Source organism: Aedes albopictus, chromosome 2 (assembly GCF_035046485.1).
Source record: "Aedes albopictus strain Foshan chromosome 2, AalbF5, whole genome shotgun sequence".
Lineage (NCBI taxonomy): Eukaryota > Metazoa > Arthropoda > Insecta > Diptera > Culicidae > Aedes > Aedes albopictus.
Genome location: NC_085137.1, coordinates 11113028 through 11126360, shown reverse-complemented (window position 1 = coordinate 11126360; position 13333 = coordinate 11113028). Strand labels below are relative to the sequence as shown.

Sequence of the window (13333 nt, the reverse complement as noted above, 5' to 3'; positions counted from 1 at the left end):
AAGGGCCAAACCATTTAAAATTTCGTTTCAGTGAAAAAAAAATGCTAACTATGCGACTGTTTTCAAAATATAGTTTACGGTAACAGACGTCAATCCAGGAATTTCCCAAACAATGCCTGTAGAGATTCCTTCGGATATTACTTCTGGGATTCCTCTAGAATTTCCATGGAAAAATCCTCCAGAGATTTTTTTAAAGATGAATTACCGATACATCCAGTAGTTGGAAGCATTAAAATAAGATGATGAATTCCTCTTGGTATCAATTGGTATTCCTCCAAGAATTCCGTATGGAATCCTTGTGTCCGCCTGGGATTTCTTTAGGAATTACTACTGCAGATTCTTCCTTAACTTTCTTTACCTACAATACCAGCAGGGTTTTCTCTATTAATTTCCTAAGAATTATTCTTGCGATTCTTGGAAAGATTTCTCCAAGAATTTTTCTAGTTTCCTCCAGAATTTTCTTTTGGTGGAGCATAAGAAGTCCTTTAGGGAGGAAATCCCAAAAGTACTGCTGGAGTTTCTCCACGGATTATTACAGGAGCTCCTTTTCCTTGGATTTCTAAAGAGTTTCTTCCATACATTCCTCAGGATATTTTTAGGGATTTCTCCAGGAACTCCCATATACCCGAGCAGGAGAGACCCAAGCAACACACATGTTATATAAAAGTTACGACAGCGCAAGTTTTGGTTGTATAGAAGTTTATTTTACGTTATTTAAACACAATGTTAAAATTACGTAAAATAAACTTCTATGCAACCAAAACTTGCGCTGTCGTAACTCTATTATAACATGTGTGTTGCTTGGGGAATAGGTGTAGAATATTAAACTGAGATATGCAAAACCTAAATCAATAAATGGTGCTTGTTCTATAATTCAATAGAACCTCAAGCAGCCCTCAATACCAAACCAATAACTCGTTGAGGTATTTTTGTCGATGAATCAATACCTTGTCTTGGTATGATATCTAATTCTTTCCTGCTCAGGTATAGACCTTCAGGATGTTGTCCATGGATTCCTCTGGGGATTTTTCAAGAAATTTTTACAGAAACCTTCTATGAATTACTGTAATTCTCGTAGTGATTCAGAAACTTCTTTCAAACTTCTCTAAAGATTCCTCCAGTCCCAGTGATTTTTCCAGGGGCAAATCAAGGAATTCTTTTAAAGATTTCTACAAGGATTCCTTTAGCGAGATTGTGATCGTTTTTGTATTAAGCGTGTTTTTGCAAAACTGACATCATCGCTCTCAGTACTACGTGTGTATCATAGACTTAGCGCAGAAGCTCTGGGTTAGAATACTTTGTAATATAACCCGGAAAGGCAACGAAAACGGATCCACTCGTTGATCTGAAATGGAAAATGTTTTTTGTGATGTTTATTTTTATTTGCCGCTCAATTATGAATTATGATTCAAGCTGTCTACACCTGTTCCACCTCACTCATAAAAATGTATTGATTTTGAATTTTGGCTCTGTTTGACGTGCAGATTTAGAATATCGAATTATCTCAACATCGTTGAAGAAGCCAATTATTATAAGCTCCGAGAAGACTGTGTTGCAGTAGGCATATCATGCCAACAAAAATTAGAAGATAAAATTGTTCCGCTATAAATAGCAAAAGTACATTTCTAATACTCAGGGATGGGAACACTCACTTGCAAAAAGTTACACTCACTGGCTATTTTCTCAGCTCAGAAGCGTGCAATCAAAAAACGATGTATGGATGACTTTTGCCTTGTGGTTTTGTCTAAAACTTTGCGGAATAGAGTAAAAGTCGCCCACGCATACCAAAGTCATAGCAGAGCTGTGAAAGCGACTCTCCACGAGGTGAGTGTAATGTATATTTACAGCTCCCTCACGACTTCAATATGCGTGTGCGACCCCTACTCTATTCGGCAAACTTTAAGACAAAACCATAAGGCAAAAGTCGTCCATACATCGTTTCTTGATTGCTCGCTTCTGAGCTGAGAAAATACCAAGTGAGTGTAAATCTTTGCAAGTGAGTGTTCCCATCCTTAACTACAGCTCTATTCATTACATTTTTTTTCTCGTTCATCAAAACTGACAAACATTAACATAAACCACATCCCTTCACAATTCACCTTTAACTGTATTGTTTCCTTTGATAGAATCAGAACCTTTTTATGGAGTTCAAAATTCACAAAAAAAACTATGTCGATTTTGTCAGCCTAAAATACAATCAAGGTCCCACTGTATACAATATTCTAAAGGAACGCCTATAACTTACGTCACGCTTTACGAGGAGAAGAGGAATTCAACATTGTGTGATGACCAATACGAAAACTTCAGGGGTCTCATTAAAGCAGTATGGCTAGGAGGAAAGAAAAATGAGTTACGTAATTTATGGACGTCCCCTAATTTAAATTTCTGACTACGTCACAGTTTCATGCACATGAAATAACAAAAACATATACTTTTAAAATTAAAATTTAATATTTTTTCGTGATTCGATTATCCGGAGAATTCGATTATCCGGAGTGAAATAAAAATCAATACTCCGGATAATCGAGTCCGACCTGTAGTAATAACAACGAAATAGTAGCCTCGCCAAACAAGCCATTAAGGAAATTTAAAGAGTTTTCATTTCAAAGTATTCGAAAAATACCCAAAAATTTTCAAATATACGTCAGTATTTCATTGAGAGTTACAATATACTAAGGGGATTCACTTAACAGCGTAAACTAATTAAACGTCGTGATCACCACGGCAATCTATGATTATTTCATTCGCAAAATCATGAAACATTTCAAATAATCAGAAAATCATGGCTTTCGCAGCAATTTAATCTGTTTATTGAGTACTCCTATTGTTTAAATATTTCGTAATTTTCAGGATATGTTGCACAATAAATACGCAATATTGCACCTGACTGATATCATACATATTTAATGCAACATTGCGCAAATATTTCATCATCCCTATGCAATGAGAGAAAAAGTCGAAATTAAACTGGTTCACAGGAAACTACCCAAAGCTCGGCATCACACCTTCTTAACCAATCTGATACGGACACAACTCAGTCTCAAGAAGGGCGTATAAGCAAATCCAAGAAGCAAAACACTCAGTTGCAACTGAATGCACCGATTGCGTCACCACGCAACCGCCGACAGACACTCCCACTTGGCCCCGAAACATGAGGGAAGTGACCAGACGAACAACCCAAAATACCACTTCGCTTGACCGAACAAACTACCAAGTAGGCACTGAGGGCGAGGGCAAAGCTCGTACGGTCCAAAGTCCAGTATGTAGTAGGTACCTAGTGTGTGCTTGCCTATCTCCCTTGCGCGGGCTATTGATTTTGGCAGGGTACCGCGTTGCTATAGCGCCGGGTCCGGCACAGCAGCCTGCTGTGATACGCGATCGCCATCACCATCATCATCACACCAAATAGAAGCGGAATTTTCCGACTGCTATCACGTTTCTTTGGTTTGTTTTTAGCAGCATCGCAGCGACGAGCCTGCAGTTCCGCTCGAGGTGAACGGCTGCTGGTGCAAATATCTTCGGATTCCGATGCGAATGGAAACTTTTCGATACAGAGGCACGTTATATAGGATTTTTATGGGAATGATTTAATGTCGTTTCTTATAAGGTTCGTATTTGCTGTTTCTGTTGACAAGGCTCTCTAACGGGATCGACACCAAGATCGAAACCAGGTATTCTCTATTGTATTGGTGATCTATGCGTAAATGTCGTGTGATCTATGTTTTTCTTAAGAATAATATGAATATCTTTGAAAAATATGTAATATTTTTTAAGCATTATTTATCTTTCAGTGAGATTCCTAAATTTAAAGACAAAATAGCCGTTTCGTTGAGTAGTACGATCAAGCATGGTATTTTGATCGCAACTGTAAGTTTTCCCGGTCCCCAAAAACGAAGAAATAATGAGAAATCTCGAAATAAGTGTAAAATTGAAACAACACACGCCGAACGGAATAATTTTATCAAACCGAAATTTTCCTACTCGATACCACTTGACTAGAAGTGTGTCAGTGCGCACACGACGAATGGGAACTTCCGTCAAGGACAGGCCGTACCTACACTCGCCAACCAGCAAACGCACACCATTCAACCGTCGAAACGCAATCAACAAATTTTCTTGTTTACCATTCTGTGTAACGCATATTATAGCCAGCCAGAAAAGCATCCAACAACAATATTATGGGATCGTCCCGCCGCCCGCCGTCAACCGACGATCGTTGTTGTTGTTTTGAATCTCATCATCATCGGCAGCGATCATTCGAGAGATCGTCGCGACGATCATCCACAACAAGCGTGACCAAAACTCTGAACTTCCCCCCCAAAAGATCAAACTCCACAAAAACAGATCGCCACCAATAGAATGGTTCCAAAGTTCGTTACATCGACTTACATTCGGTTGTCCGTCCACCCATTACATCGAAGGAGACGATCCCCCTCAGTACGCGCCATTAGGAGAGCTGAATTCTATCCAACAACCATGCCTCCGCCCGGCCATGCGCTTTGATGTGTAAATAAAACGCGATAAATTATTTAAATTGGGTAAGCACACAATCGAACGCGCGCGCTCGACACACAGTGAGCGAGAGGAGCTAAAACGCCGTGGAATCCGGTTTGCGCCGGTTTGGAAGATGCGAATCGACTTTGAATCACACCTCCCCAACGACGAAGACGACGACCGGCCCTCATCATCGCATCGTAGTCGGCGGCGGTGGCTATCCGGTTCGAACGAGTGTGGTGGAGCGAAATAGTCGCCTACTGCTGCCATTGCCATCCTCCACCCCGCCGCATACACAACACAACATCAGCTAGTTGTTGTAAACAATTGCCCCGACCTGTACGGGGAACACGGGGTGAGATGATCAAATGTACTTGAGTGTAAGCAAATTCGCTAAACATTATTTAGTTCAATTCACCTGGTCCGTTCATCGTGCTCTCTGCGCTCCAATGCCTTCTTGAGCCAACCGGATCACTAGTGTACACCAACTTTAAAGGGTTGTAGTCCGGCATTCTTGGAACATGCCCTGCCCACCGTATCCTTCCGACTATGGCAAGCATCTGGAGCTGGGTTTGCCGAAGACTGCAGCGAACTCGTGGTACATGTTCCTACACATCGCCGAAGATTCTTGGACCCTTGGTACGCGTCGTTCGAAAACTACGAGTGCTAGTAGGTCCTCTTCGAGCATGGTCAATGCCTCGCTTCCATAGAGAACCGTTGGACTTATTAGCATACTGAACATGCCCAAGCAACCAAAAGTTCGGATAAAATAGCATGTTTGGGCTTAATCAGCTATTCGAAGGAAGATGAATAGCATTCTATTCAGCTCACTTTATAAGTAGTTAACCGAACTTGAGTTCACAAAAAGTACACTTCTGTCGCTGAAACGAACGCTATTCAGCTTAAAAATAAGCTTCGAAAAAATTTAAAAAAAAATGCGCTTAGTCCTCAAAACTAATTTATTATTATGATACATTATTACATGTGTAATCCAAACTGACTAAAACATTGAAATAATTTTTGACGTGTTTTACTTACTGAGAATTGAACTCGGGTTCTCCTCGTTGAAATCCGGCGCCTAACCACTACTCCATGTATGTGTTGTTAGGCACTGTGAGATTTTACTCAATGTGCTGATATCATTTAGTAGGTATAGTTCAATCAGGTACGCGTGTGAACTTTCTCTGAACTTAAAATATGCTGCGAGACAAAACTTTTTGATGCCGAAGGTTCGAAAGAAGTTTACGTGGAACTTCTTGTGAACTTACACAGTTTGACATTTTCAGTTTGTTTTGGTTCGTAATTGAAACAAGTGCAACGAAATAAACTAGTGCCAGTGCCGGCACGCTGGTGCGATAAGTGAGACGGGGTTGAAAACATCCAGCAAAGCTGGAAGACTTTTATCCGCAGCCGAAAAAACTCCGGCGGAATCCTGGGCAGAACAGTTGTCCGCTGCGGGGGCAGCCTTTGAGCCATACAATACGGGTGCTTTGCGTTGATTACAAGTAAGTACGTTGAAATATTTTAGTGAAACAAAGTGTACTTGTGAAATTAACACAAGCTCTGGCTGCTGCGCTCGATTTCCGAGTGATTTAATAAATAAATTATTGGATATCTTCCCGGCTCCGCTGTCGCCGAAGTTCAAGTGAAGTTCACTTTTGGTAAGGTTAATATTTATCCGAACTTTGAGTAGTAAGTTCAAAATAACTTCGAAACAAGTCCGGAACGGAACATTTCAAGTTGTTGGAATATGTCCAAATCCCGACCAGAAGCACCTAACAAGATAATAACAAAATTATAACAACCGTTGTTAAAAATAACATAATTTGATATAATTTTGTTGTAATGATTCTTATATATGAATGACCATAACAAAATTGTAACAAAATGTGTTATTATTTTAGAAACAAAACTATAACAAAACTAGTATTATTTATTCAAACAGGTGTATAACAACATTTGCTACATTATGCATATTAAAATAATTGCATATAACATAATTTCGTAACAGATTCATTATAATATTTGCTATGATTTTTGTAACATAGTTATATCAAAATGTGTTGGATTTTTTTAATTTACGCTAAAAGTTTGATCATTTATGGAATATTGACCACTCGTTTTGGCTTACACAAAACGTATCACATAGGTAGCATTCATCTATAACGCAACGCTAAAATCGTCATGTTTTACCACCACCTCCTCCTCCGTTACGCTTTTTATTTAGTATAAAAAGTCCTAAAATTGTTGTATTGACCGCATCGCTCTATTGTACTTCCCCTTTCTCCCTTGAGCGTTACGTAATTTGTGGACGGCATCATATTTGTTATGAAAAGTGCAACAGAACTTGCTATCATTTAATTTTATTTTACCAAATTCACAAACAAGTAGTGCTTTGAAGCTATCGTTATGCGATTTCATTACAGCTAGAATCTCTAGTAAAAAAAATCTGTTGGAATATCAACATGACATGTTGGATGTATACATTATTATCAAAACAAACTGTAAGCTGGATATATGGCTGCAAACAGTCTTGTTAGCGATCACAGTCTTTGACACCTTTTCGTCGATATTCGGCTGCCTTTGTCTCCAACATTCGCAACACAAGCGATCAAACTACTGTACGGAACAAAAATGTCGAATGAATGCGCTTGACCACGATTGCGTCTTCGGGAGATGCTTCGGTTTTTGTTATTCCTGTCTTTCCCATAAAGAGAGCTGTTTTGGATAAATGTATGTGTCGTAATCGAATTATCACACACGAATAAACTAATATTATACTAATCTCAATCAAAATTGGCTGAAATCTTGCAAAAAGCTGGATTTAGACAAATGACATCGTGTCAGACAACGTTGATTTGATCCACATTTTTGTTTATTGATCTTCGTTCTGCCGCTCGCGTTGTGTGTAAGAGGTAGCGGTCGCGCTCGAATGAAACAAAGCAAGCTGACACCCGACCACGCAACGAAACGAAGGTAGTGGTCACTTTTACAAGCCTGGCTGCAAATCAAATGCTTCACAGGTAGGCTCAGTGTACCAGTTATGGCTATAGTACCTCAAATTCGCCATAGTTGATTTTCATCCTTTAAAGATGCAAACCAACAAGAAAAATTTCGTGAACAATAGATCACGTTCACAAAAGATGATTATGATAGAAATAAATCATTTTTATTAACTTTTCGGCCTCCTTGCACCCTATTTCGCCATAGTGTACCAGTTATGGCAAACCCCGTAAGGAATGCATGTAAATAGTGCGAAGTGGAACCCAAATTAACAAATGTGTCTATAACTGGTACAGGGTTCCTATCATTGGCACACGCCGTAATAAATACTAAAAATAGTTTTGGCTCCGTTTCTATATTTTTCCTGTAAAGTATGAAAATTAATCAATCATTTGACATGACGATGACATTCGTCGGTCTTCTTCTTATTTTTGTAGAAATAGTTTGTCTTAGGTAGTGCGATAACTGGTACAGGCACCCTATCTGTTTTCTTTTTTTATTGTTTTATTGCACTCTAATACAAATCCAGAATAGTTGCTGGATGATGTGCCAATCGGATAAGAAACCACATCACCAACACAACTGCTTTCATACAGTTCATTTTGTAATGTTACAGAGCTTTGTAGCGTTCTCTAGTAGACATTGGAGTGCAGGCGGAAAAAAGGCTACCATTCGTACTAGAAAAAATAAGTCTGAATAGGAATGGTAAGGAAACAAATGGGCTTTGTAAAAAAATATACACAAAAAAACATTTTTTACTCATATTTTAACACCAAAAATTCAAATTCCCAAAATACGTTATTTTTTTACAGTGTATAATTTTGGTGTTTTGGTGGCAAAAGAAACATGGAGTAAACATTATTAAAACAAAAACTTTTCTAGTAGCAACTTTGAGGAGTTTTTTAATCGCTTTCGTTTGATAAAAAAAGATATGTTTGAATGCCAGAATAAGGCTCTACCAAAAATTTCGAACGCAATGTCGTCAACAATAATCTTCCTAAAAGTGAGATATTTGGAAAATAATTTCATGATTCTATGTAAACAGTGGGCCTTTTCATACGTTATTTGTGATACTCCATCAACAACACTATGTTAATTCTAACACATTTGTATATCCCACCAACATTCTCTTTGACACTCACTTGATTGGATGAACCGTTTGCAAGTTATAGAAAGATTGTGATTTTCATTTTGTAGAAAGCCAAGGGCTGAAAGTCTCTCAAATAAAGATAAATCAATCAATCAATCAATTTTGTAAAAACAAATGATGTTTCTAACGTTGTTATAAGAACAAAGAAATATATCTTCTGAATAAGTAAATTTGCAGTTTGAAAATCAACCATGCGTTGCATTGTTTTGAACAAGCGTAATTTTTTCTGCGTGAGCAAGTTTTAGGCAATATGGCCGACAAAACCCCCACGACGAAGATAATAAACCTGATAATAATATCCAAAGTCACCCTATCTAAAACGATGCATATTGCATGTGCTGTAATTTCCGACCATATGACCACCGACGAACTGACGTGACACTCGATTTCAGGCCATGACCGAAAACAATAAACGGTCATTTCAAAAGCCAGTGATCGCAAATGTCAAACTGTCAGTGACACTTGACAAAATGATGACGCCTATGTTGGCGGCGTCTTGATTGAACGTTTGGTAAACAACAACACGTGATAGCTGTTGTTGTGAGTCTTCGGCTTCGCTAGCATTTCTAATGGCGCATTTTACAAATAATGTGGGCATTTCAGCAGACATTTTGAAAGTAATTAAATGTCACCAAATATACCAAATAATACCATCCGCCTGCAACATTGTTTTACCCCGAATTCGAGCGTTGCGACGATGTTGATGCTCCTGCTGCCGCTCGGCATGGGCTCGGCCAATCACTAAATTGTATAAATTCACATCAAATTGATAACTCATATTCTTTAGGTTCAAGAAACAAAAAGTATTGAGAGGTTTAGGTAAATTTAGTATAATATAATGATAAAAATGATTGTGCTCCATTGAAAATTAGCTGAAAAGCAGCAGCCCGGCGAAAGCAGCGGTGACCGTCGACGCCGTTGTGTGGCGACGCCGGCAACCCCATGGAATGTAAACATGCACTCTACGTTCAAACCAATCAAAGAATAAAAATTGGTAAGATTGATACGTGTTTTGCGCATCCAAAAAGATACCTTTTATACAGAGTTTATTTATTTAGCGTTTGTTCGTCCATCTTCAGAAGAATAGATATTTATTTCCAATTAAAGAGCATTATTCAACGTTTCGAAAATCTTTTCGAAAATCAGTTTCAAACTTACAGCTAACTTAAACTTCTAATCGAGTACTTTCTTGTTCTGGAGAAGGCTTGAACAACTGTCGATGAATTAACCAATCAGAGCGTAAGGTCAGAAAAGAGGCGTTGGCTTTTTACATATGTGCGCTACCGAGTAAGGTCAGCGCACTAGCTAAAAGGAAATTTGCGCCATGAAATGTAACGCCACCACTCAGCATGTTGGCGGTCCGTCGTGACAACAAGTACATGGATAGAACGATTGGTAGGGAAATGTGATGACCTATCGATTGACTGTGAAACAACAAGTCTCAAGTTTGTTCGTGGGAACTTGAGATTTAGAATGCTAACGCCAGATATAATAGCTTGTGAAATGACATGTCCCAGGAATGTTCGTAAGAACTTGAGACTGTCCTGAGAGTGCATATGCAACACTGAGAAAAAAAAATATAGTGAAACTAACTATTCATCCATTCTTAATTTTACCATGCCTAAAAATAGTAAAATTGAGCATGTTATCAATGGTGACTACTATGTTTTCCTCGTAGTTACCATGTTTTGACAACCAAGCGAATAGTAGCAAATACCATCAAATATGGTTATCTTGATTACGCTATTCGTGATTGTCTGAACCATGTTCATATTTGCCTACTACTATTTTTATGTTTAACTATACTATATCAATAAGATCTCCTTTTTTCAGAAAAATCGGCAAACACCGCCATTTTGCAATAAAGTGTTTGCCACGTTTCCTGCTTCATAAGAAATTATTTGTTATGGAGAATTGTTCTTTTATAAAAATGGTGGTAAGTTTTCAACAGACTTTTTTTTAACTATTCTTTAAACCAACAATGTCAATCTATCTTGACCCGCAGTAATTCAACCAATTTTCTTCTGCCGGAAGAAAATCCCAAGGAAAATCCTACACCATCCTCACCACCTCTGTTTTTCTAAGGCGAATATCGAAGTTACGGAAGTTGGCAGGTTCCAAGGAAAGAATGTCGAGAAAGATCAGAGAAAGAGGGGAAAAGTAAGTAATAAATGTATTCTGAAAATTCTTTCACGTCATCCAACATATATTTCATTATTCTCAGGCGAGTTCTCAGGTTACAAAATCATTTGATACCGATGGAGCTTCCAGATTAAAGAGCAACCCGAGTCACCTACGAAAATGAATGCATTGCCAGCAGAAATCTCCCCTCCGCGGACGACCCTCCATCCGAAGAAGGACGTCGGAGCTTTTTCCTAATTCCGTCTCCTTTAATTCCATCGCCGTTGTTTAATCAGGATACGCCTGTAACCTCCAAACCGAACCGATTCTCTCGCAACAACTTCGTCCGGAACCACATCAAGCCGCGTTCAGCAGCTTCCCGGACGTCACATCATAGCGGGACCCAAAGAACATCAATCGAACCATCCATGCCGTTCCGAAAAAAATCGAATATTCGCAAGAAGGGAACCAAACAGGATGCTTGACTCTCACGGAGGACATCCATCTTATAGGAATATACTTATGTAGCATTAATTATGTAATTATACTTTATACAATACAATAAATTTTATCGATTTTACTTTTTTTGCAATTTTCTGCAATGTAAACAACGACGCAACCATGCAACCTCTGGCATAGTAATCAAAACCCTAATACGATGGTTAAAATTACTATGTGGTTCATCACGCACATAGTAAGCTGAACCATGAAGTGAGGTTCAAAGCTACCATGGAATGTGAATAAAACACGACATGGTAAATTGAAACCTGCACATAGGGTAACCAATATAATTTGGACCCCTATATATTTTGGACCCCCTGGGTCGTATTATCACAATTTTTACAGATTTGATGAAGAGATGATGAAAGTTTTTAGAATCATTCGCTAAATTAGATTGCTCTGCACGAGCAACAATCATTTCCTCACTGGAAATATCATTATTTGCCATGAAATTATTTTTTGGCAATTTCGTCATCCGTGCGAGTGTCGCATTTTGTTTACGAAAAGAGAATCTGGTGCCGAGGAAACTTGCAGATGTAAACAAAAACGTTTATCATTCTAGCGCACTAAATTCGCAAAGTTCGTCTAATCAGCCTTTGTCAATCAAGTAATTAGGATGTGATCCAGCATATTCAAGTGGCAGATGCTTCAAAAATAGTTCCAAACGGGTTTAAACACCGGGTGTCCAAAATATATACTTAAAAGGGTCCAAAATACATTGGGGTGTCCAAAACAGTGAAAACTGATGCTTCAAAAATCAGTTATTTTCATCAAATTTTCACCCAGAAATGACCTTGTGAGTATTTTTAACGGACAGTGGAGGCTTTGAGGATCATACTAACATCATCATTATGTGTAACACCTTCTGAATCTATTTGATTTTGACTTAAATTCAAACTAATGTCCTCTAGGGGTCCAAAATTCAACCGTTACCCTAGTATTTTCAAGAATAAATCATGGTCTACCAAAATCAAGTGGTAAAAGTGTTTTAATTTGACCGTCGATTTGGTCAGCGTTACTATGTCAGTTTTTTCAGTGAACATATATACACTTGTGGAATAATTTTCATGAAGCCGAACCAAAAATGTCAAACTCGTAAATTTATGACCACTTGAGAAACATGTAAGAAAAGATATGCTACACTGTGTCGCAACTCGATTCGGATGAGTGCATATAAGCTATTTTACGAGACGTTCTACCGGTGGGCCGCTCATTGTTAGTGTTTACATTTGATATTTTTGTTTTCGCGAAAAGTAGCATAACATGTGGTGAGCGCTAATCAGATTTTTGCTGGCAGAGATGTTTCGGTTTCTAATGCGGCATGTATGAATCCCCCGAGCTGTATGATGTCACTAGTAGATGAAAAAACATCCCCACGGTCTACGGATATTAATTATAGTGGGCGGATTGACGCATTTTTGCAGATAAATGAACCCCGTTTATTGGATGGGCCCGTATCACATGTTATGCTAACGAAAATGTAAATAAATGGGCCCACCGGTTGGACTTCAAAGCTGGTAAACATTCAAAAAACAGCTGATTTGAAACGTCTCATAAACAGGCTTATTGTAGCGCTTAATTGGCTGAATGATGCACAATGCCAAAAATCGATTCAAATTTACTTCGCATCTGTAACTTCGATTCGGTTATCGAATAGTATCATTGGAGTCCATACTTTAAACCGATCCTGGAAAATAAGTTTCCATTACTAAATCCAAAATTTCACGAGGAGTTTCTATTCTAGTGCTCGCACAGCCAGTATTGAAAAGCATCCTGGAAATACCAAAACTTCCTCTGGTATTTTCTTGTCAACATTAATATTTACAGCATATCAGGATATGATACAAATATTAAAACGGCCAGGCCCACTGTGCAAACTAATTTATTTAAAGAAAACACTAGTTCACAGCATTTTTGAACTCGGTAAGCTGATGATCGTTTTTGGTCTAGAATCATGCCCTGAGTTCGAAAACGCGAAGGATAAAAATTACAGTAGAGTGGAAATTTTTTCGACTTTCCATACAAGGTCGATGATTTGAAATCGATTTTTGTTCTATTTTTAAG

The 13333-nt window shown here is 38.4% G+C and overlaps 1 long non-coding RNA gene across 1 annotated transcript; it reads left to right on the top strand.

The window, feature by feature from the left end:
- Positions 1 to 10248: 10248 nt before the first annotated feature.
- On the top strand, positions 10249 to 11353 carry LOC134288832 (uncharacterized). The gene is made up of 2 exons (XR_009998140.1): positions 10249 to 10807; positions 10872 to 11353. It is a non-coding gene; the product is annotated as an uncharacterized LOC134288832 (long non-coding RNA).
- Positions 11354 to 13333: the final 1980 nt, after the last annotated feature.